This window comes from Cetorhinus maximus, chromosome 5 (genome assembly GCF_964194155.1).
Source record: "Cetorhinus maximus chromosome 5, sCetMax3.hap1.1, whole genome shotgun sequence".
Taxonomy (NCBI): Eukaryota; Metazoa; Chordata; class Chondrichthyes; order Lamniformes; family Cetorhinidae; genus Cetorhinus; species Cetorhinus maximus.
Genome location: NC_135883.1, coordinates 71,572,876 through 71,593,480, shown reverse-complemented (window position 1 = coordinate 71,593,480; position 20,605 = coordinate 71,572,876). Strand labels below are relative to the sequence as shown.

Here is a 20,605-nt window from a genome sequence, read left to right as displayed (position 1 = left end):
ACAGATGAAATAGCTAAATCACTTGAGCCCACATTTTGCCGCTCTAGCAGCAGGGCCTATTTCCCCTAAGAATAATACACCTTAATAAGAAAATGTCAGCTTAACTTACCGGGTGCTCTGAGGTGAAATCAATGCCCCTCTATTTTCTAGTTGCCTAATAAAACCAGAGCAAATGGTGCTGAAATTAACATGACTGTGATCCCCAGGTGTTTTTATAGGAAATGATGAATTATAAGCTTGGATCATTCATATACAACACCTCTACATCAACCTGTATGTCAGGCCCTTTAAAATCAAAAATTACAGAAAAAGAAACTGCCAATGGAAAGAGTAATAAAAATTTGAGAAGTATGAAAAATGGCTAGTAAAAAATATGGTAAATATACAAGGAATGTTTAAGAACTGCAAGCATTGAGCTTTCATTTCCATTTGAAATAGTGCACAATTTGAAAAGAGCAAAACCTGCACAAATACCACTCACTGACTTGCACATTTTTTGCGTCATATCTGGGTATTTAATGAGGTTCATTCATGAATTGGGTCCAAACAATTAGTCTCACTAAAAATACAAAAGGCACAAAATTGCAGGCCAGAAAGAAATCGGGCATGGGTTGCTTCTGTGCTACTTCCAAAACTATACTCCCAGCACAGAGGGCCACTGATTGACAAAGTGCTTTGAGTCTACCCCAATCCATTCTGGTCCATGATTTATCCTCTTTGGAAATTTGTTTAACTCTATTAAAAACTCCTGAAACTTGTGTAAACTAATCCATTCATTAAATGCACATACATAATATAAGCAATGGAATTGTTCATTGGTCTTCAAGTGCCAATTTTCCCTCCTCATGACTTGAATGTTAAATTGGAACTCTCCATTTCTGACAGTCTATGAGGAATCAGAGCTACACTGAACATACCTGATTCTGTCCAATAATTACGCAACATAGTAATGAAGGAATATTGTGCAGAGAAGGGCACTACAAAAACTCCTGCTGTGTCTTTTTAGACAGTGATCCTGCACATTTGCACATTTACAGTTTGTTGTATGACATAAGTTACTTTACAAAATTAATATTAATGTAATGTGCTTAATGGAACATTGCATATGGCATGCAGACTAAAACATTAACTATTGTTGGAAGTAGCCTGTTTAATATAAAAGGATTCAAATTTCTGATAAAGCAGAGGATGAAAGTTAGTACAAATCTATGAACTATTGATATGATAACATTGCCGGCAGTAATCTGATGTTTGCAAATTGAAGTTATTATGCTGCGTGCCAGCGCTTTCTGAAGATACATATCCCACTGTGCATGCATTCTTCTAGGCTCAGTCTTGTTATTATGAGAAAGTGATGATATAACTTCATCTCCAGGCACTGTGTGTAAAATATCGGGTGCATGTTTTCCTCTGGATGTTAAGCTAAAATGGAAAAGTAGATGTGTGTAAACAGTTATGCAGAGAGGGTAGACGACAATAACATATTAAAATTTTCCACCTTTGCATTCCCAGCAGGAAGACTCAATGTTAGGAGTGTACGCCAAAAATTAAGGCACATGTACATGATTTTCTAACTATTATTAATGTATCCACATTTTTGACTTACTGTTGGAAGCAGAAAGTCAGAAAATTATCCTCATTTCTACAATACTTGAGTTAATTGTAAAATGCTTGAGGAAAAAATAAGAAAGAATGTTTTGTAAAAAGGCAATTCAGCAAAAACGCTCGCATGATTAGGTAGAATTGAGCCCAATCACTTACAAAAATCTGAAGTGACAATCAGTCACCTATGCTGTACCATTAGTGCCCTTCACTGTCCTCAATAACTGCATGATCCTTTCATAGACCTATAGGAAGGAGTCATTCACTATAACTTTCAATGGTATATTGCATTCATCTACACGCACTTCAACAGGAGCAGGTTGAGCACATCGCTTGCTCCAAAATATCAAGAGCATCCATGACTGCATACCTGTAGTCATTCATTCATGTATCTACCAGCATTCTTATGCTATGTCTAAACAGGGATAAAAGGGACAATTTTGTGATACAACTAAAACACATGAGGGTCCAATCATGTTGGCTGATGTGTGTAATGCAACCTTGGGCAGCTGAGATGGCCCAAATATCACAAATCTAGCTCATTTAATTAAACTTTAAACTCTGAGTACTCCTGGTGGCTTGCACAAGGAGGAAATGAGAGATTGTTGGCACCTGTAGTCTTTATAAATATGTCTTTCATCTATTATCACTTCAACCATGAAATACTATACACCATATTGAAGATGCCTTAAAAACAAGTTCACTATAAGAAGCTAATAGGAAAATCGATATAGGAGAAAGCCAACCTTGAGCCTGTTTCAGCATTGAATTTGACTGTCTGCTGTTCCTCTATTCCAGTTACCTGCCTTTGTTCCATATCCCTTGATACACTTACTAAACTCTATCCATCTCAGTCTTGAAAATTTTAGTTAGGCTGTAATCTACTGCCCTACGCAGAGACCCATGAGTAGTGGGTGGGGAGTATGGGTTCCAGATTTCCACTATCCTTGTGTGAAAAAAGAGCTTCCTGATGTCACTCCTAAATGGCCAGTTTGAGGCAGGTGTCTTTCTTGACTGTTCAGAAGTGCACGTAAAATTGTATCCCGCAGAATTGTTGCAATTCTAACTGCCTACCTACCTAGTTTTCACCAGTTCAGTAATGTTAAACCACTGCTTTAATGTCAGATAGCCAGCTTGGTAGTCAAGCAACAGCGCTGGAATAAAAAGCAGGAGGTGGAGGGGATTGGAGGTGAGAAGATGGGTAAAGTTATATATAATTTGCATACATATGGAGCTCATCCTATGCTAATGGTTAAAGTCACTGAAGGACAGACAGCATGTTGAAAAAGAAGGGAACAAGAATTGAGTCTGTGGTATGCCAGTGTGTGGGAACAAAAGTAAAACCATTGGAGAATATGTAAAGAATAATATTCCACTTGCATGCACATTCCAAAGTCCAGGACTATGTGCTGAGGGACTCACTAAAGCTTGGGGCAGCCGCTGCAGAGGCGCAATGGGGAAAGGTCGCTGTCTAAGAGTTTTCTGCCACTGTGCACCAAGGGGCTGGGAACTGTTTAGAGCTCCTCGGGCTGTACAGCTCACAATGAATGTATGCATTGAATACTAGTTGTATTATAATAGTATTGAAGCACCTCAGAGTGAAACATGATGTATGTTCATAACTCCAATACCATTGACTGATTGTCTGTAATGACCATATTGAAATGATTGGAATATTCATTGATTGTATTGATGCAGCTCGTGATCCATGTGTGAAAGTTGAATCTGATTGTACTTTTTGTGATGGTGATTTGGAAATGTTTTGTAATGTTCTTCCAGGTATTTTATGAATAAAGTATATTTTTCAAAAAAAAAATTCCACTTACATGCTCCTAGCAGAGCATGTAGAAGTGCATATTGGGCAAGGAGAATTGCCAGATATTACATACCCCTCCTGAATTTCCACCCATTCAAAGTGAAACTCTGAGAGACATCATGGCCCTGCTTCACAATGAAATGAAATGGAGCCAAGCAGGTATGTGAGCAAGTAAAAATTGAGTTTGAGGTTGAGGTAGGAAATAGGTGGAAGTAGCGAAGAGGGATTTAGGTTGGAAATTGAAATAAGTATTTACTCAATTCTTAGATCGAGGCTAGCAAGACAGAGAAGGCTTTAGTGAGGAAGATACCCAGGGGCTGGAGGAAAATAGGTGACAAGGATTTCAAAGTAGAAATGCTTATAGGGCACTCAAAGGTGTAGAGAAGACCAGAGGAAGCCAAGGGTCAGTTAAGGCAAGATTTATTTTTGCAGATACATGGAAACATACAAAAACATAAGGACAATCCCATTAGACTTGCTTCAGTTCATGGTGTAATATGTCCACCACCGATCCAATCCCAGCCAAGTCATCTTAAGGGAGAGACTAAGAAAAGAGAAATGGAATAAATTTCCAAAGCAGAAAATTGTAGGTGTCACTGCCTATGATTATCTGCCCTTTAAAATGAGTGGATAGAAATGTGTGGGCATTGCCCTGTGACTTATCAGTAAGCTGCCCACTGCATGCAAGGCCCACCAGTGGAGTAGGTCTCCATATATCTCACCCAAAATGGGGGCAATTCAGGAAAACACTGGGAATGTACTCTTCAACCAAAGCAAGCAGGGAAAGATCGGGAAGTGGCAATAGCACATAACTCCCCATAATCCCAGCTAGTTTATAAAGATAACCTTCTATAACTGGAACTTCATGGGTGAGATTTTAACTTATTGAAAACTCATCCGCTTGCACAATTAAATTGGGCCCCATGCCTTTCTTGGTTCTTAAAGATAAACATGTATTTTCCATCATACCACTAAAAATCGTTTTGTACATTTCTAACTGTATTTAATAAAGAGTTAAGATTCGGTGTGTATATATATATATATATATATATATCCCCACTAATGGGCAGCAGGACTTGCTCGGCAACTTTACCATAGGCAGTCGCCTAATTGGCCTTTTACCTCAGGCAGCCTCCTAATGGGGCTCCTGATATTGCTGGCTCAATCACTGTGCCTGCGGCTCTGAAACCTTAGCAGTGACACCTGGAGAGGTGAATACTGCTGAGGCTAGAGCCTACAGCAGCTAAGTAAAAAAAGATGTAAATAAATCACAGGGATGAGTGTGAGAGAGGAAAACCTGCCCGCGACCCTCTGTGGCCCATCAAGCCTTGCCTTGATCCCCTGGACTACGGCAGGCAGGCTGCCTCCATTTATAGTATGGTGGGGGGGGGTGTCACCTCGCTGTCAGGGACATGCCCACGGCAATGTATATTGGCTCCTATATTGAGTCCTGAGCTGCCCAGCTTCTTTGGGTGGGCAGCCTATACGCATCTGGTCCCATCTTCAGTAAAATTAATCAGAAACTCATTTGAAATATGCCAGAACAAAGAGACAGTTATCTCACATTAATCACAAAGGCAGTAACAAGGCACAAGTGTCTCCTTATATTGAACAACGGAGTTCATGTGTCTTTCCTGAGCATTGTCGTAACATAGTACAAAGAGTTTTGTTCTTAATATGATTTACCAAATGCAGAAATACTGTTGAGCATGCTTTATTATTTGTTTCTTCTAAGTTTCGATTTGTTAATGGAATAGATGCTCCTCTAAGATAGAATCATAGAACCATTGAAAAGGTATGGCACAGAATGAGGCCATTCAGCCCATCATGTCTGCACCAGCCAAAAAAAGAAAAAGAAAATAAACTAGCTCCTCATTTTTAATCCCACTTTCCAGCACCAGGTCCATAGCCTTGCAGGTTACAGCACTTCAGGTGCAGATCCAGGTAACTTTTAAATGAGTTGAGTCTTTCAGCCTCAACAACCGATTCAGGCAGTGAATTCCAGATGCCCACCACCCTCTGGCTAAAAAAGTTTTTCCTCATGTTCCCTCTAATCCTTCTGCCAAACTCCTTAAATTTATGTCCCTGATAATTGACCCCTCAGCGAGGAGAAACATGGCCTTTCCTGTCCACTCTATCTAGGTCCCTCATAGTTTTGTACATCTCAATTAGGTTACCCCTCGACCTCCTCTGTTCTAAGGAAAACAACCCTAGCTTATCCAATCTCTCCTCATAGCTGCAATTTTCTCAGCCCTGGAAACATTCTTGTACATCTCCTCTGTACTCTATCCAGAGCAATTATGTCCTTCCTGTAATGCAGTGACCAGAACTGTACACAAAATTCCAGCTGTGCCCTAACCAGTGGTTTATATAGTCCCATCATTACATCCCTGCTTTTCTATTCAATACCTCATCCATTAAAGAAAAGCATTCCATAATCTTTCCTTACCAACTTATCCACCTGTCCTGCCACCTTCAGGGACCTGTGGACATGCACTCCAAGGTCTCTAACTTCCTCAACCCCTCTCAATATCCTCTCTTGCTTTGTTTGCCTTTTCCAAATGCATTACTTCACACTTTTCCAGATTGAATTCCATTTGCCACTTTTCCACCCACTCAACCAAACCATTGATATCATTCTGGAGTCGACGGCTATCTTCTTCACTATCAACTACATGGCCAATTTTTGTGTCATCTGTAAATTTCCCAATCATGCCCCCCACATTTAAATCCAAATCATTAATATATACAACAAACAGCAAGGGCCCCAATACTGAACCCTTTGGAATGCCACTGGAAACTGTTTTCCATTTGCAAAAACATCCATCCACCATTACCCCTTTGTTTCCTGTCACTGAGCCAATTTTGGACCCAACATGCCACCTTTCCCTGTATCTCATGGGATCTCAGTTTTCTGACTAGTCTGCCATGTGAGACCTTGACAGCATCCGCTGCACTATCCTCACCAATCATTCTTGTTATTTCCTCAAAAAATTCTATTATGTTACTAAGACACGATCTTCCCCTAATAACACTATCCCTGATGAATCCATGCCTTTCTAAGTGACGGATTATCCTGTCTCTCAAAATTGATTCCAATAATTTGCCCACCACTGAAGTCAGGCTGACTGGCCTATAATTTTCTGGCCTGTCCCTCGGACCTCTGTTAAATAATTGTACAACATTTGCAGACCTCCAATCCTCTGGTATCTCACCTGTACCTAGCGAGGACTGGAAAATGATCCTCAGAGCATCCGCTATTTCCTCCCTGACTTCTTTTAACAACCTGGGATACAATCCATCTGGCCCTGGTTATTTATCCACCTTCAAGGATGCCAGTCCCTCCAGTACTTCCTCCCCCATTATTGTATCTAATATTTCGCACTCCTCCTCCTTAACTAGAATGTCTGCATCATCCCTCTCCTTAGTAGAGACAGAGACAAAGTAGCCATTGAGAAACCTGCCTACGGCCAGAATTTTATGATGATCGGGCGGGTACGTGTACAACTTGAATGCACGTGCAATTGCATGAAATAATGTCGGGCTTGCCTCCTGATGTCATGGCACACACGAGCAACATTGAGGTTGGCGGGCGAGTGCGGGAGTCACAGCTGTGTCCGCTAACAATTAAAGGGCCAATTAAGGCCATTAAAAGCCCTATTGTCATCAATTTTACATTGGCCGTGCGATTTCGCACTCATTGCATGGGCAAAATGGGCAGGCGGGCAGCCCATTTTTAACGATTCCTCTTCCAAGGACAGGATGTAATGTCTGGGTTGAAATATAATAAAAAAAGGATATCTGGAGACGAATGTTTTTTGAGTTCTGCTGTCAGGTGCTTGAATGTGCTGCATAGACACAGTTTGCTGCATTTTTTTCTTGCCATTTAACCTGTCCAGGTCGGCAGCTCCCTGAGGCAGCTCCGCAGCAGCTGTCTGCCTTCAGGGAGCTCACTAGAAGCGCCCACCCATACCCTCACATTTGTTGGTGCCCGCCCTCTTCCCGCCCCCCCTTGGCAGTGCTGAGGCTTTCTCAGTGAGCATTTCACGCTTGTTGGCCGTTAATTGGCCAGCCAGCGTGAAATTACATTCGGGGGCTGGTCGCAGACGGAAGCACATTTTGCATCTGTTTCTAGGTCCGCCGACTTGGTGCGCACGCCAAGCATGAAATTCAGTCCCACGTCTTCCGCATCAATACATGAAGTGCCATGTACATCTCTGTTAGGCCGTACCCTTTCCTTAGTTATTCTCTTGCTCTTAATGTACTGGTAAAACATCATTGGGTTTTCTTTGATTTTACCTGCTAATATTTTTTCGTATCCTCTCTTTGCTTTCCTAATTTCCTTTTTTTACTTCACTGCTGCACATTCTATGCTCCTCCAGACTTTCTACAGAATTAAGGGTAGAATCATCCCAGATTTGCTCTAAGTGCAGTAGCGGGCAAGAGAAAGAACCTTTTACCCGCCGGCCGCTATTGCAGCTTCTCACACCGTATCATCCCAATCCCTGCTCATTGATCATGAATTCCCGGGAAACATGCCGTTTCAAAGACGGGCAGCCTCCAATTCGCCCGCCACGCTGTCACCTCACCACTTCCTCACACCGGGCGCCATATTTAAAGTACAACCGTGCGCACACCTCTCAGTGCTTCCAGCCCAGGACTGCTGCACAGGAGACATGGCTCCGAAAGGCAAGAAGACTGTAAACCCCCTATTCATCCCTGGAACAACTTTTGGATGCCATGGAGTCCTGCTGTGGTATCCTCTACCCCTGCTCTGGCCATAGGAGGGGCAGCAACGTCACTAATCTGGCTTGGGAGGCGGTGGTAGTGGTGGTTAGTGCCAATGCCCTGCAAAAGAGGACAGCTGCCCAGTGCCTAAAGAGGATGAATGATCTCTGTTCCACCAGGGTAAGTCACTCTTCTCATCACTCTCAACTCACACACTCGCAAACTCATCACACATCCACAGGGCCCTCACTCACTGCCGGTTCAAGGGACACCACCATTCACGCTCTCACACACACGCTCATTGTCCACATCCCATCCATGGGATCACTCACCATCCACACATGCCAGGCATATTTATCATCTGGCCTGGCAGGTGTCCTGCTTATACTCTCTCCATCTGTCTTCATGCAGGACAAGCTGGCACACAACAAGAGGGAGAGGCCACAGATCGGTGGAGGAATGCCTGAAATCAAGGTCCTCTTGGACTTTGAAAACAGAGCCATCTAGCTGGCCGGCGAGGATCTGGACCTTTCCTGTACTGACGGTGAGGTCGGCGCTGCTCTACCAAGTGAGGATCGAGCAGTGTAACATCCATCAGACAACCATGCTGTGAGTGATGTGTTCTGTTTTACAGGCAACTGCCATGCACTAATTATCGCCCCTTGCTTCCACAGGCACATTTGGGATGCAGCCGAGAGAGTCCACGATCCAGGTCCTCGACTCAAGCCCCAAAGACACCTCAGGAGAGAAATCTGCTGATCCCCAATTGAAGTCCCGTCACAGCGCTCACCCACACCCTCCACCAGAGCAGAGACACACACCTCGGTGGGACCTAGTTCTGGAGGAGCCTCAGGGTCATAATCTGGTGGATACATCACACTGTGGATACATCCACAGCAGGTGGCGGCAGGGACTTCCCAGGTTTCCGGCATTTGGAGCACTACTGGAGACCAGAAATATGCTGAGTCCGAGTCAGATGACAAGCTTCTGGAATCAGTCATACCTCAGTTGCTGGAGCTGCAAAGGCAAGCTCGGGAACATTAGGAAGGGATGTCCGCTGCACTCCTCAGATTGCAAGGCACAATGGAGGAGTCCATCCGCCTGCCTTCAGTCTGAAGTGATAGCGCCGGAATGCCAACGCACCAAGGTCAGCACTGGTTGGATGGCACCACCTTGCAGACCTTGGTCCAGGACTTCGCTCCTGCACTGTTACATGGGCTGAACTCCATTGCTGACACCATAGTTGGCCTCCAACAGTGTCACATCAGAGGGGTGCAGGGCAGCTTGATCTCATTCCAGCTTCCCCTTCTCCTCAAGGAGTCAGCCAGGAGCCCTCGGGCACCCGCAGGAAGGATGATCAGCAGGTGCACACGCCGGGGCCATCCACCCAGGTGACTCCGGGAGTGTCCGGCCCATCTGAATCCTATCTTCCTGTGACCCGAGCAGCTCCAGCTCCACAGGCTGAGGAGGGTGCCACTGCCACACAGCAGGACCCCGACAGCAGGCCGGGGTCCTCCAGGTCTCGGCCCTCCAGAGGGCGCCCATCAAGGTCATCACGGACAGGGTGTAGCAGTCAGCAGGCTGCCTCCACCTCCACTGTGGATGTCCGGGGAGCACCAAGAAGCAGGGTTAGGAAGGTTAGGAAGATGTAGTTGTACAGCCTGGGCATGGGTGTTACTCACTTGTACATAATGTTCACTATTGTAAATAAATTCCCAAGAATGTCTCCTTGCCTATGGCTCCTTGTTCTGGTATGCAGTGTTCATGTTACTCAGAAATGAAACTTTGGTTCCCACACAAGATAAAGGCAGGTGTCTCAGTCCAGGGCCTCTTCCCTGCTCTTTGTGTAACTTTCCCAGCATACTGATGGTGCACCTTCACTGTCACTGGTCACATCTTCATGTCTGAACCTCGATGGGGATATCATTACTGCCAGAATGTCCTGGGCCGGCGGCACAGAGTTCCCTCATTCTCTCTGTGTGCTCCCTGCCCCTTTGAGGTGCGCCTGTCACCCCCATCTCCTCAGCATCTTTGTCCGGTGATGGTGACAGTGTGGTCCAGCTCACGAAGGATGCTATAGGATCAGGAGAAGTTAAAGTTTCCCCGCTGCATCTCCATGATATGACCCTGTTTACAGAGCGCAAGCAAGGAGCCATCAGCCAGACAGGAGTCAGACATTCACATAAGCTATGTGAGGATCTATGGAGTGTCCCCACTGCACCTTGTCATCATCCTCCTGGAATGCAGGGGCTATGGGCATCTACTGCGCTTCCATGTCAGGAGCCTTATCACAGAGGGTGTGTGTGCTGCCATCAGCCAGACAGGAGTCACATGTTCACAGGTGCAACGTGAGGATCGATGGGTTCTCCTCACTGCATGTCGTCATCATCCTCCATGACTCTAGCAGCTATGAGGGCCTCCCGAGCGTGCCTGCCTCGTCTACCCAGTGTGAGGGCCTCATCACCATCATCCTTGCCATTGAGATCCTCCTCACCCTCATCCCAATCAACATCCTCCTCATCAGAGGAGACGTGCAGCTCCTCCATCTCCTCCTCAGCCAGCTCCGCCCCCTGTTGCAGTGCCAGGTTGTGAAGGGCGCAGCCGACAACAACGATGCGTGACACCCTCTGTGAAGTATATTGCAGGGCTCCATCAGACTGGTACAGGCACTGGAACCTCATTTTCAGCATCCCGATGGTTTACTCCACCAAGTTGCGAGTTGGAGCATGCGTCTCATTGTAGCGTCGCTCTGCTGCAGTCTGAGGCCGCTGGATAGGTGTCATCAGCCATGTCCTCTGTGGGTAGCTCTTGTCCCCAAGGAGCCAAGTTTGCAGCCTCTCTGGACCCTGGGCGATGTCAGGGATCTGAGACCTACTAAGGATGTAGGAGTTATACACATTCCCTGGAAACTGTAATCGACCTGCAGGATGTGTTTGTGATGGTCACACACCAGTTGCACATTCAGCGAGTCAAAGCCCTTGCGCTTGACGTAATTGGCCACTTGTTGCCAGGGAGATCTGAGCGCCACGTGAGTGTAGTCAATGGCGGCCTGCACCTGTGGGAAACCCGAGAGCTGGGCAAATCTCAGTACTCTTCCATCTTGGCTGTCCTGATCCAGGGCGAAACGCACAAAGCCGTGAGCCTTCACGAAGATGGAGTCCATGACCTCATGGATGCATTTGTGGGCGGAGTCTGGCGATATCCTACAGAGGTCACCTGTGGAGCCCTGAAAGGACTGGCTTAAAAATTGAGCACCGCAGTCACATTCACGGCCACTGGCAGTGGATGCCCTCCATGTCCCTGTGGCATCAAATCCTGCAGCAGGTGGCAGATGTGACCAGCCAGTTCCCTGGACATGTGCAGTCTTTGGCGACACTGGTTCTCAGTCATCTGCAGGAATGACAAGCAAAATCTATAGCCCCTGGGTCTAGCTAGGCGCCGACCAGCGACGGCTCACTGTGACTCTTCAGCGGCGTGCACAGGAGTCCCAGCACCCCTTCTTCCTGAGGGTGCTGCTCCTCCCTCCGCCAAGCCAGGTGCCCCCATCACTCTCTTCTCCTTCATCTCTGCTCTCTGTAAGCCACGAGGCATACAGCTAGGTCACCAGGCTCCATGCTCCTGATGTACTCCTCCAGCAGGATGAAAGATAGAGATGGTTGGATTAGCTTAGGTGAACAAAGGACCTCTCTTGGTTAAGCCTGAAGGCTCCTTAACACATCCCAGAGAGTGCTAGCCACCATTTGGATGGCCAGAGTTTATTGCACTGCATGGCTGCCCGAAACCTCACCCACCTCCCCCCACTCCACCCAACCAATTGGCAGCAGCTTTGCCCATTGGACTGTGTGCTGTGCTCTCAGCTCAGGCACAGGCATTCTCCTAACCCTCACTGCAAGGCTGCACTGTTAGCTTGAACCATGGGGGAGACTGGTCCAAATCGGGATGATGATATTGCAAGAGGCTGTGAACGCCTCCACCAGTGACTGATCCACAGCCAGTTTTCACAAGGACATTGTACAACATGTGCAGTTGTCCAACTGTTTTGAAGTCCACTAAACGCTTATTAGTTTGCACTCTGTGCCCGAGGGGTGAAAAGCTCTGGAGCATTTGGTGGCAGTTTTGTGCCTCTGTTGCTTGAGTGGGCAGATAAGCTGGAGGTCCGACTTCAAGCATGTCAGTGTGGCTGCGTCTGAACTGTTGCAGCTGCGGAGGAATGGTCACTTTATCAAGGTTTCCCTAATACATGGCCACTTCCCTCCACATCCCCGCTCCACACGTGCTTGACCACTACCCTCAACCGCTGTGCAACTCTCCCCCCACACAACTCACCTCAACTGCAGTGCAGCCCTTGCCCTGGCACCACACTATCAGCCAGCTGGGAAAATGCAACTTGCCTGTGCCCTCACCTGAATGCGCAGTGCCTTGAACTTGAGGTCCAATAGGCGACCCTCCAAGCACTGCGCTATGTTATTGTGCACTCACCTCTGAGTTCCCCTCAAAGTGCAGCCCACCAAGTGCACACCTTATAAATGCTGTTGTGAAACAACACCTAATTCTGCTGAGCCTTTCTCACTATGAAGTAATTAATAGTACTCTATAAAGTGTATAAAGTGTGATTTAAACAACAGCCTACAATAACTGTGGGCAGTATTTTGCGTTTTGTGTTGAGGCACTGACATCAGTGTCAAACGTTGGGTCCCTGACCCTGGACTGTGTTGGGTGCAGCTGCCCAGCAGTGATTTTCCCTGAATTGGCCGATTAATGGCCAAAGGGCATTCTCAGTGTCCAGTTAAGGATAGTGGGTAGGCTCTCAAAGCTCGAGGGTCAATGGGAGGCCCCAAAACTTGGAAGGCACTGAAACTTGCCGTTTCAGGTAAGAGAGAGAGAGGAGGGCATCTCTATCTTGAGGCACCATCTCAGCACTTTTAAACTTTTGAAATAAAAAATGGCCAAAGCCAGCGGGCCGCTGTTGTGGAGGGGGGACCCCAGCAGAGGGTGGCCTACAGCCACGGCCATGGCCAGCTGGACAGGGATGGCCTCAAACACTGGAGGAAGGACTGGCGCCCTGGTCTGCTGTGGGGAGGGTGCCTCCAGGCAGCTGGCTTGTTCCCAATTGTTTTTCGGGGAGGGGGTAGTACATGCCGACTGAAAATGCCAGTCAGCCTTTGATAATTGGCCTTAGAACCATAGATCCATAGAAATGCTACAACACAGAAGGAGGTCATTCAGCCCATCTTGTCCATGCCAGCCCGAGGACACCCAGGTGCCCTTTCTAATCCCACCTTCCTACACCCGGCCCATAGCCCTGCAGCTTACAGTGCTTAAGGTGCAGATCCAGGTACTTTTTAAAAGAGTTTAGAATTTCTGCCTCTACCATCAACTTGGGCAGCGAATTCCAGACACCCACTACCCTCTGCATAAAAAAGTTCTTCTTCATGTCCCCCCTACACCTTCTACCACTTATCTTGAATCTATGTCCCCTGGTTCTAGAATTCTCCACCAAGGGAAACAATTTTATCCTGTCCACTATACCCTCATAATTTTGTACACCTCAATCAAGTCACCTCTCAGCCTTCTTTGTTCTAAGGAAAATAACCCCAACCTATCCAATCTTTCCTCGTAGCTACACTTTTCTAACACTGGCAACATTCTTGTAAACTCACTTCTACTCACTTTGACACCCGCTGCTTGTGGGAGGGTGGCCCTCGCACCCCTGATCCTGCATCCAGGAAAATGGCACAGGAATGCGATGGTGCTGGCAAACGAACACACCAACCAACGGTATCTAATTACGCACCTGCCTGCCTATCTTCCTGCCTCTATATCAGGGTGAAAGTTCAGTCCTATGTTTCATTCCTTTCATTCACAGAAGACACAAAACTTGGAAGTATTGTGAATTGTGAGGGAGATAGTGACAGACTTCAAGGGGACATAGACAGGCTGCTTTCCAAGTGGTTGATCAAGGTGCGGCCTGTCTATGGCCTGAAGTTATTTTGGCCATTCCAATATTCTCTCACAGAGTTATGGCAGGAGTTTTGCCAGAACAGCCTCAGATTTTCTGCTCCTCAGTGCAAAGTGTTCAGGTAGTCGACAGCTCTAGTACTTCACAATGGCACATAGAGGCACTTATGTCCATTTCCAAATAGCCTTTTGGACTTCTGACAGCATCTAGAAGTGAATACCATAGAACAATCTGCCCTGATTCATTGGAGGGATTAAGAAAATACACTATCAACCCAGAATCAAGTCTGTGATTATAATATTTACATAAATCATCTCATTGGAACAAGAATATAATCAAAAATGTTTTAAAAGAATGTAAGGAATGGACAAATATATTTTTTAAAGACTTTTGTTTTTTGGGTGCTGGAAGCCAATGAGAGTTGTAATAGAAATTCGTTTAGATTCTAGGCATCAGTCTAATTTTTTAGATTTTTTTCTAATATTAGAAAATCGTTCCTGTGGTTAGTAAAACGTGTAGGATGATCAGAAAAAAGTCTTTGGGGGCAGGATTTTTCACTCAGTATGTGGGTGCGTGCCTGACCCGCCCGAGCATGAAATGGCAAATGATAATGGCGGGCGAGCATCCCAACGTCATTGCGTGCTTGTGCGATATTTCAGTCAGCGAGTGCGCGCAAGAGTCTGCAACGCACCTGCCGACAATTATGAGGCCTTTTAAGGCCATTAATATATTAATTAGGTGCGATTTTTTGCTGCCTGTCCAATGTCATGGTTGGCGGGCGGGCGAATCAGCCAGGCGGCCTATGGATTTTTGAGGAAACCTCATCCTCGGGCGCGATGAAGTTTCCAATATCAATATTAAAAATTAAAAAGTTTTGACAGAATTTTTATAATCTATATGTTCATGTGAGGGAGTCTGATGTGTGGACATTTTTTACTGCATTATCATGGTTTCATGGTTTAAAATTCTTCAGCTCTCTGCCTTCAGGGAGCTTTCATTCCGTGCTCCCCTTGCACCCGCGCAGGCTTCAGCGCTCGCCTTCCTCCCGTCCCCACCCCGGCAGCTCTGAACCTTACACACGCGGTTCACAATGACTGACCGTTAGTTGGCCAGCCAGTGTGAAATCGCGGTTGGGGGCCGATTGCGGGTGGCGGGCCATTTCCCGGCCGCTCCCGGATCGCCCACTGCGCTCGCCCGATGACCTCAAAATCCTGCACCAGAAGTTACAGAACAGAAAACATCAAAAAGATAATTCAGCCTACATAATTACTTGTTTATTTTGCATCATTTATATCTACAAATTTCATCTTTTTCCTTGCATTAGTAATTAACCTTCTACTCACTTCCTAACCAGGAATCAGTTTGTTGCTTTTGAGTGCTTCAACTGAACCTGCATTTATGGTACTGAGTAGTAAGACTTTTAATGAAGCCCCATGCCACTGACAGGGCATTGTACCCAGCCTGCATGCATCAGAAAATCATGGACTGCGGGCCATGCCCTGCTGGCTGAGCCTGAGTAAGGCTCAAAAGGATTAAAGTTGTTAATCCTTTGGGGTTAACAACTCCAAGCATGAAATATTTATTTGTAAGATAATATGGTTGTAAATAATTTAACTTACGCTGTGAGCATATAATTAAATACAGGATTAAAATTAATAACATTTAGCAGGATTACTGATTAAAAGGACTTTCATCCACAGAGTAGTGGATACATGGAACAGCCTCCCGGCAAATTCAGCTGACATAATTAATTGAAAAAAAAGAGTTTGGTGATTATTTGGGTGCTAATTGGGACAGATAGAAAGTAATATAATCATGCATACTATTGAGCAGAATGGCTGTTCTGCTGCAAGGGCTCTGGGAGGGGTTATCTGTTGGAGCGGAACCAGCCAGGGCTGAATAGTAGAGGTATGGAAGAGATATTCTGGCTTTTTACTTGATTACATTTGAGATTCATGAGTATTTATGCAAAATATGAAGATTCAGTAGGTGGTAGAGAGAGTGGCAAGAGGACGCAGTGCGATCCATGGCAGGACGAAATGCAAACAAGCCTGAAGTACCAATGACCTTCTTTCACTCCAAGTTTTCCCATGTTCATGTAAGGCCATCATAACCAGGACCTTTACTCCTAACAAAGAAGAAAATTATTCCATCAATTTGGATTGGAATCGGGTCTAAGGGTGGAATTTTCCATTTTCGAGACTAGGTGCGGCGACGGGCAGGTTCAGCGGCACTCCGGTCAGAATGGCAGGTATTCGCATTTGATTCTGTGCTTGGAAGCTCACTAAGTATGCAGAGGTTATAAATCTCTCTGAATGGCTGTCGGGAACTGATTTGTCCGCCCCACCATTACCTGATGGGGTCAAAAGTCCGGGTACCATATTTAAACGCTACCCGAGCACACACATCTCACTCTCTCCAGCCCAGCTGTTCCCAGGAGACCCTTAGAGATGTCTACACAGCAGAAGGAGAAGGCTGCAACCTGCTTCTGCCACAATGCCCTCCAGGTCTTGATCAGAGGAAGAGGGCAGCATAGGGATGTGCTTTATCCTAGGGACAGCTTCAAGAAGCAAACCAGCCTCACCTCTCTAGCCCGGGAGGCCATATCAGAGAATGTCAGTGTGGCTGGGCACTGCACCCACAACGCCATCCAGTGCAGGAAGAGATGCCGCCTCAAGCATTGTGTTGGCAGAACATCAGACAGAGATGCAGCAGACTGGAGCAAAGGATGGAGGAGTCCATCCGTGTTCTCTCTGATGTCATGGCTCTGACATGCGAGGGTCTCGAGGTCACCATGGGAAGGTTGGTGACCACCATGGATACCTTGGTCCAGCAGGTTTTGCTGTATTTGTGCTTGGCCCTGGATTCCATGGTCACACACACTGGTGGGCACCATCAGTGCCTAGGCAAAAGGGGGGCAAGGCACCTTGACCTCTCTCCAGGTGCCCCTTCACCTCAAGGAGTCAGGGAGGAGCCTTCAGGCACCCACAAGGAGGATGAGTGTCAGCCAGACACCCGGGGGCCACCACTTAGGACACTCCAAAGGTGTCCAGCGTGCAGAATTCCCTCTTCTTGTGACCCCATCCACCCCAGCTGCTCAGGCCAAGGAGGGTGCATCTGTCCCTGAGCAGGAGACCCTTATTAGACTGGGGCCCTCCAGGCCTCAGTTCACCAGAGAATGTCCACCAAGGTCATCACAGACATCAGAACACAGCAGTCAGCTGACTGCTTCCACCTCAGCTGCAATGTTGGGGCTGCACCCAGGCCTAGTGGTAGGGTTAGGAAAATTAAGAAATATTGAAATCACTTTTGGGTCACGGGTGTGCAACCACTGTATAAATATTGCACTTTTGTTATGACATTTGATGTTTATATGAAATGCTTAGTCAACTGAAGGCGTTGTGATACTTTACATATGTATCCTCTTATTGTGAGGTTTAGCCATCCTCCCACTCAGTGATAGTTTCCCTTTGTGAGATTCACATTCATGGGATGTCAACCTCACTGAAGATAGTTTCTGCACCCTTGTGTGATGTCAGGGAGGTGTGTTAAAATCTTTACTGGAAGTGTGCATTATAAGTGTTTGTAACTCTTTGTGCTCACGATACGCCATTGTGTGAGGGCAGCTCAGCAGTCTTGAAGGATTAGTGGCAGTTTTGTCTCCCTAGTGGTAGTGCCAAAGGACAAGACCTGGACAGAAGGACGATATCCCCAACCATGTCCTCATCTCACTGGCCGCTGTAGTTTCCCATTAATGTAGCGATAACTGCATCAAGTTAGCGGACACAGTGTTCTTGCTGTGGTGTCGACTTTCACTTCCCAGAGCGAACACATACAGGATGCACCGCTGACCTTAGATATCATGGCCTGGTGAATCATGAGGCTAGAAGGTGTAAGTCTGAATACTGAACTTTCTCTTAATGTGATTGGTTGGACAATCCTTTCAATGCAATGGAATGGCATTAAAGACAGGAGAAATGTGGCCATTTCCCATTGCCTTCACTTTACTCCTCTTGGCATCTGGTGGCAATTAAAGTGGCATGGGCACATCTTCCACATTGTGCTTCCTTGATGCATCATCCCATGGAAGCTGACCCTCATCACCCTCTTCAGGCTATTGGCCATTCTCTGAGGAGCTCTCATCTTCCTCTATTTCCCCCTCTGGCAAGGGATCTCCCCTTTGCAGCACCAGAATGTGAAAGGCGCAATACACAACGATGATGCGGGAGACCCTATCTGGAGTATATTGCAGAGCCCCATCTGAACAGTCTAAACATCGGAAGCTCATCTTCAAGATGCCAATGGTCTGCTTGATTAGGGAATGTGTGGAGCTGTGAGCTGCATTGTATCTCTCCTCCGAGGCACTCTGAGGTCTATCTTCATCAGGTGTAAACCTCACATAGTGATGTGCCTTGTTGTAGAGGGCATCTGTGACCTTGATGCATCTATGTGTGGTGGACTGCGAGATACCTCACAGGCCCCCTCTGGATCCCTGGTATGATTGCAGGCAAAGAAATTGTGTGTGGTGGTGACCTTCCAGGCCACTGGCAGAAGATGGCATCCCACTCCACGGGGTGTTACTTGCTCCTGAAGAATGTGGCAAATGTGATTCTCCAGAGCTCAGGTCAAGTGCAGACGTAAGTGGCATTGTCTCTCTCTCATCTGCAGATAGGAAAGTCTTCTTCGGTAGACCCTTGGTTCAGCAAGTTACTCCGTGGTGTGGATCTATCCTCCTGATCCTTATGTTTTTGCTATGGTCCCCCTGCACCCTGAACCCTGGGGCCTCCTCCTGTAGCTGCGCTTGGTGGCGCCTCTCCCTTCCTCTCCTCCCCCATTCTATTAGAACCCACAAGAAGGCAGCATTGAGCCCAGGGTCCATAATTGTTTTGGCCTGATATGATAGATTGAATACATTAATGAATAACGAGTGAAAATAGTGAAGCTCACAATCTTGAACCATAAGCAACTATAATGGTCTATAGTGGCATCTTCCCTACTATCCTTGTGACTGATGCAGCCTTGTATCTGAGGCACAAGCAGACACATTGAGATGACCAAGATACCATCTGACTCAATTTTAATTTTGTGGCTCCAAGAAGTTAGAGGGCACCCCCAGAAAGTGCCCCTTAGTCTAGCAGTGTGCTCCTCCCACACTGCCTCAGACCCCTCCCATGCAGATTTGCTTCTACTTTCAATTTAGAACTGCACCATTAGTTCGATAGTGCAAGATGGTGATTCCGCACTGTTATTTTGAGACTAGTTCTGATGCTCCCGCTCTCACTGTCCACAACCCACAAGTTTACCTGGAACCTCACGATGTGCAGGTAGACCTCCCTCCTGTTATTCCCCAGCCTCCACCATTGTCGTTGTGGTCAAAATTCCAACCCTCCCCCCTGAGCCCATCACTGTTAACATGCCCATGCCCCGTGTGGACCTCACCCCTCCCCATCTAGAGGCTGCGTGCACGGTCACCGTCAGAGCACACCCCCTCCCAAGAGAGCTTCACAGCCCCCCCTCCTCCCTTATTTTGTCCTCCCATAACCATTACCATCCCATCTGCAAACCAGTACAGAGACAGACATGACAATGGGCATGGGCTGTGAAAACACCCTGCACACCAAGCTGTGCATTATCTCAATTGAACACACAGCTCTTGCCCCTCCCTCGATTGGGAGTACAACGTGCGTGCCATGCATAGTCATTCCTGACTGTGAGGCCAACCCAGAAGGAAAAAACAGTTCAGACCAGTATTCTTATTTCCCAGTTTTTATTGTTTTTTCCTTCTGGGGAGGACTGTCTCTATTTTCTCACTCCTGGCTGTGAGCCCAAAGACTGTCTCTCTCCTCTCTGACTCTTACCTGCTGGCCCCAGACTGAGGACTTTGCCTTTCACTGAGTTCCCATCGCCTTCATGACTGAAAACTACACTCTCTCCCTTCCTACGCCCCAACCGCTTCATGAATTTCAGTGCAACCCATCCCTCTTGTGCCACACTAACACACTCTCCCCCTGGCCTTTTCCTATTCCACACTCTGCGCTCATCCTCTCCCATGAGGTATCCCATCCACCCCCTTGTTTGTCAGCGTTTCATTTTCCTTTGTCGGGTTCCGGCTTCCCACCCTTCGGTCACCCCTCTGCCTGCCATCGTTCCCCCTCCCCCCACCCCCTCCCCCCACCCCCTTGCAATGCCTTCCTGTCCCTTGGCACCACCCCACCCCCATGTGTTCCCCCTCCCCTCATACTCCTTGCAATGCCTTCCTGTCCCTTGGCCCCCTGTTTGTCTATTATCCTTCCCCCACCTCCTCCAGTGGAAATGCAGGTCTCTGTTTGAGGTTACAGCCCCACCGGAGTACCACCGCACAGTGGTGTCCTTCAGAACTGATGAGACAACCACCAGGAGCAGACCAACCCTGCCGCCCCAGCAGTGTGGCATTGCAACGGAATCAGCGCAGTGCTGTGGCAGGTAGGCTATGAATATTGCACTCACCTCAAAGTTGTGAG

The 20,605-nt window shown here is 46.9% G+C and overlaps 1 protein-coding gene across 3 annotated transcripts in view; it reads right to left on the bottom strand.

The window, feature by feature from the left end:
* The window catches only part of LOC144680723 (fibronectin type III domain-containing protein 4-like), a 296,490-nt gene that overhangs the window by 206,217 nt on the left and 69,668 nt on the right, over positions 1-20,605 (bottom strand). The window lies entirely within an intron of this gene.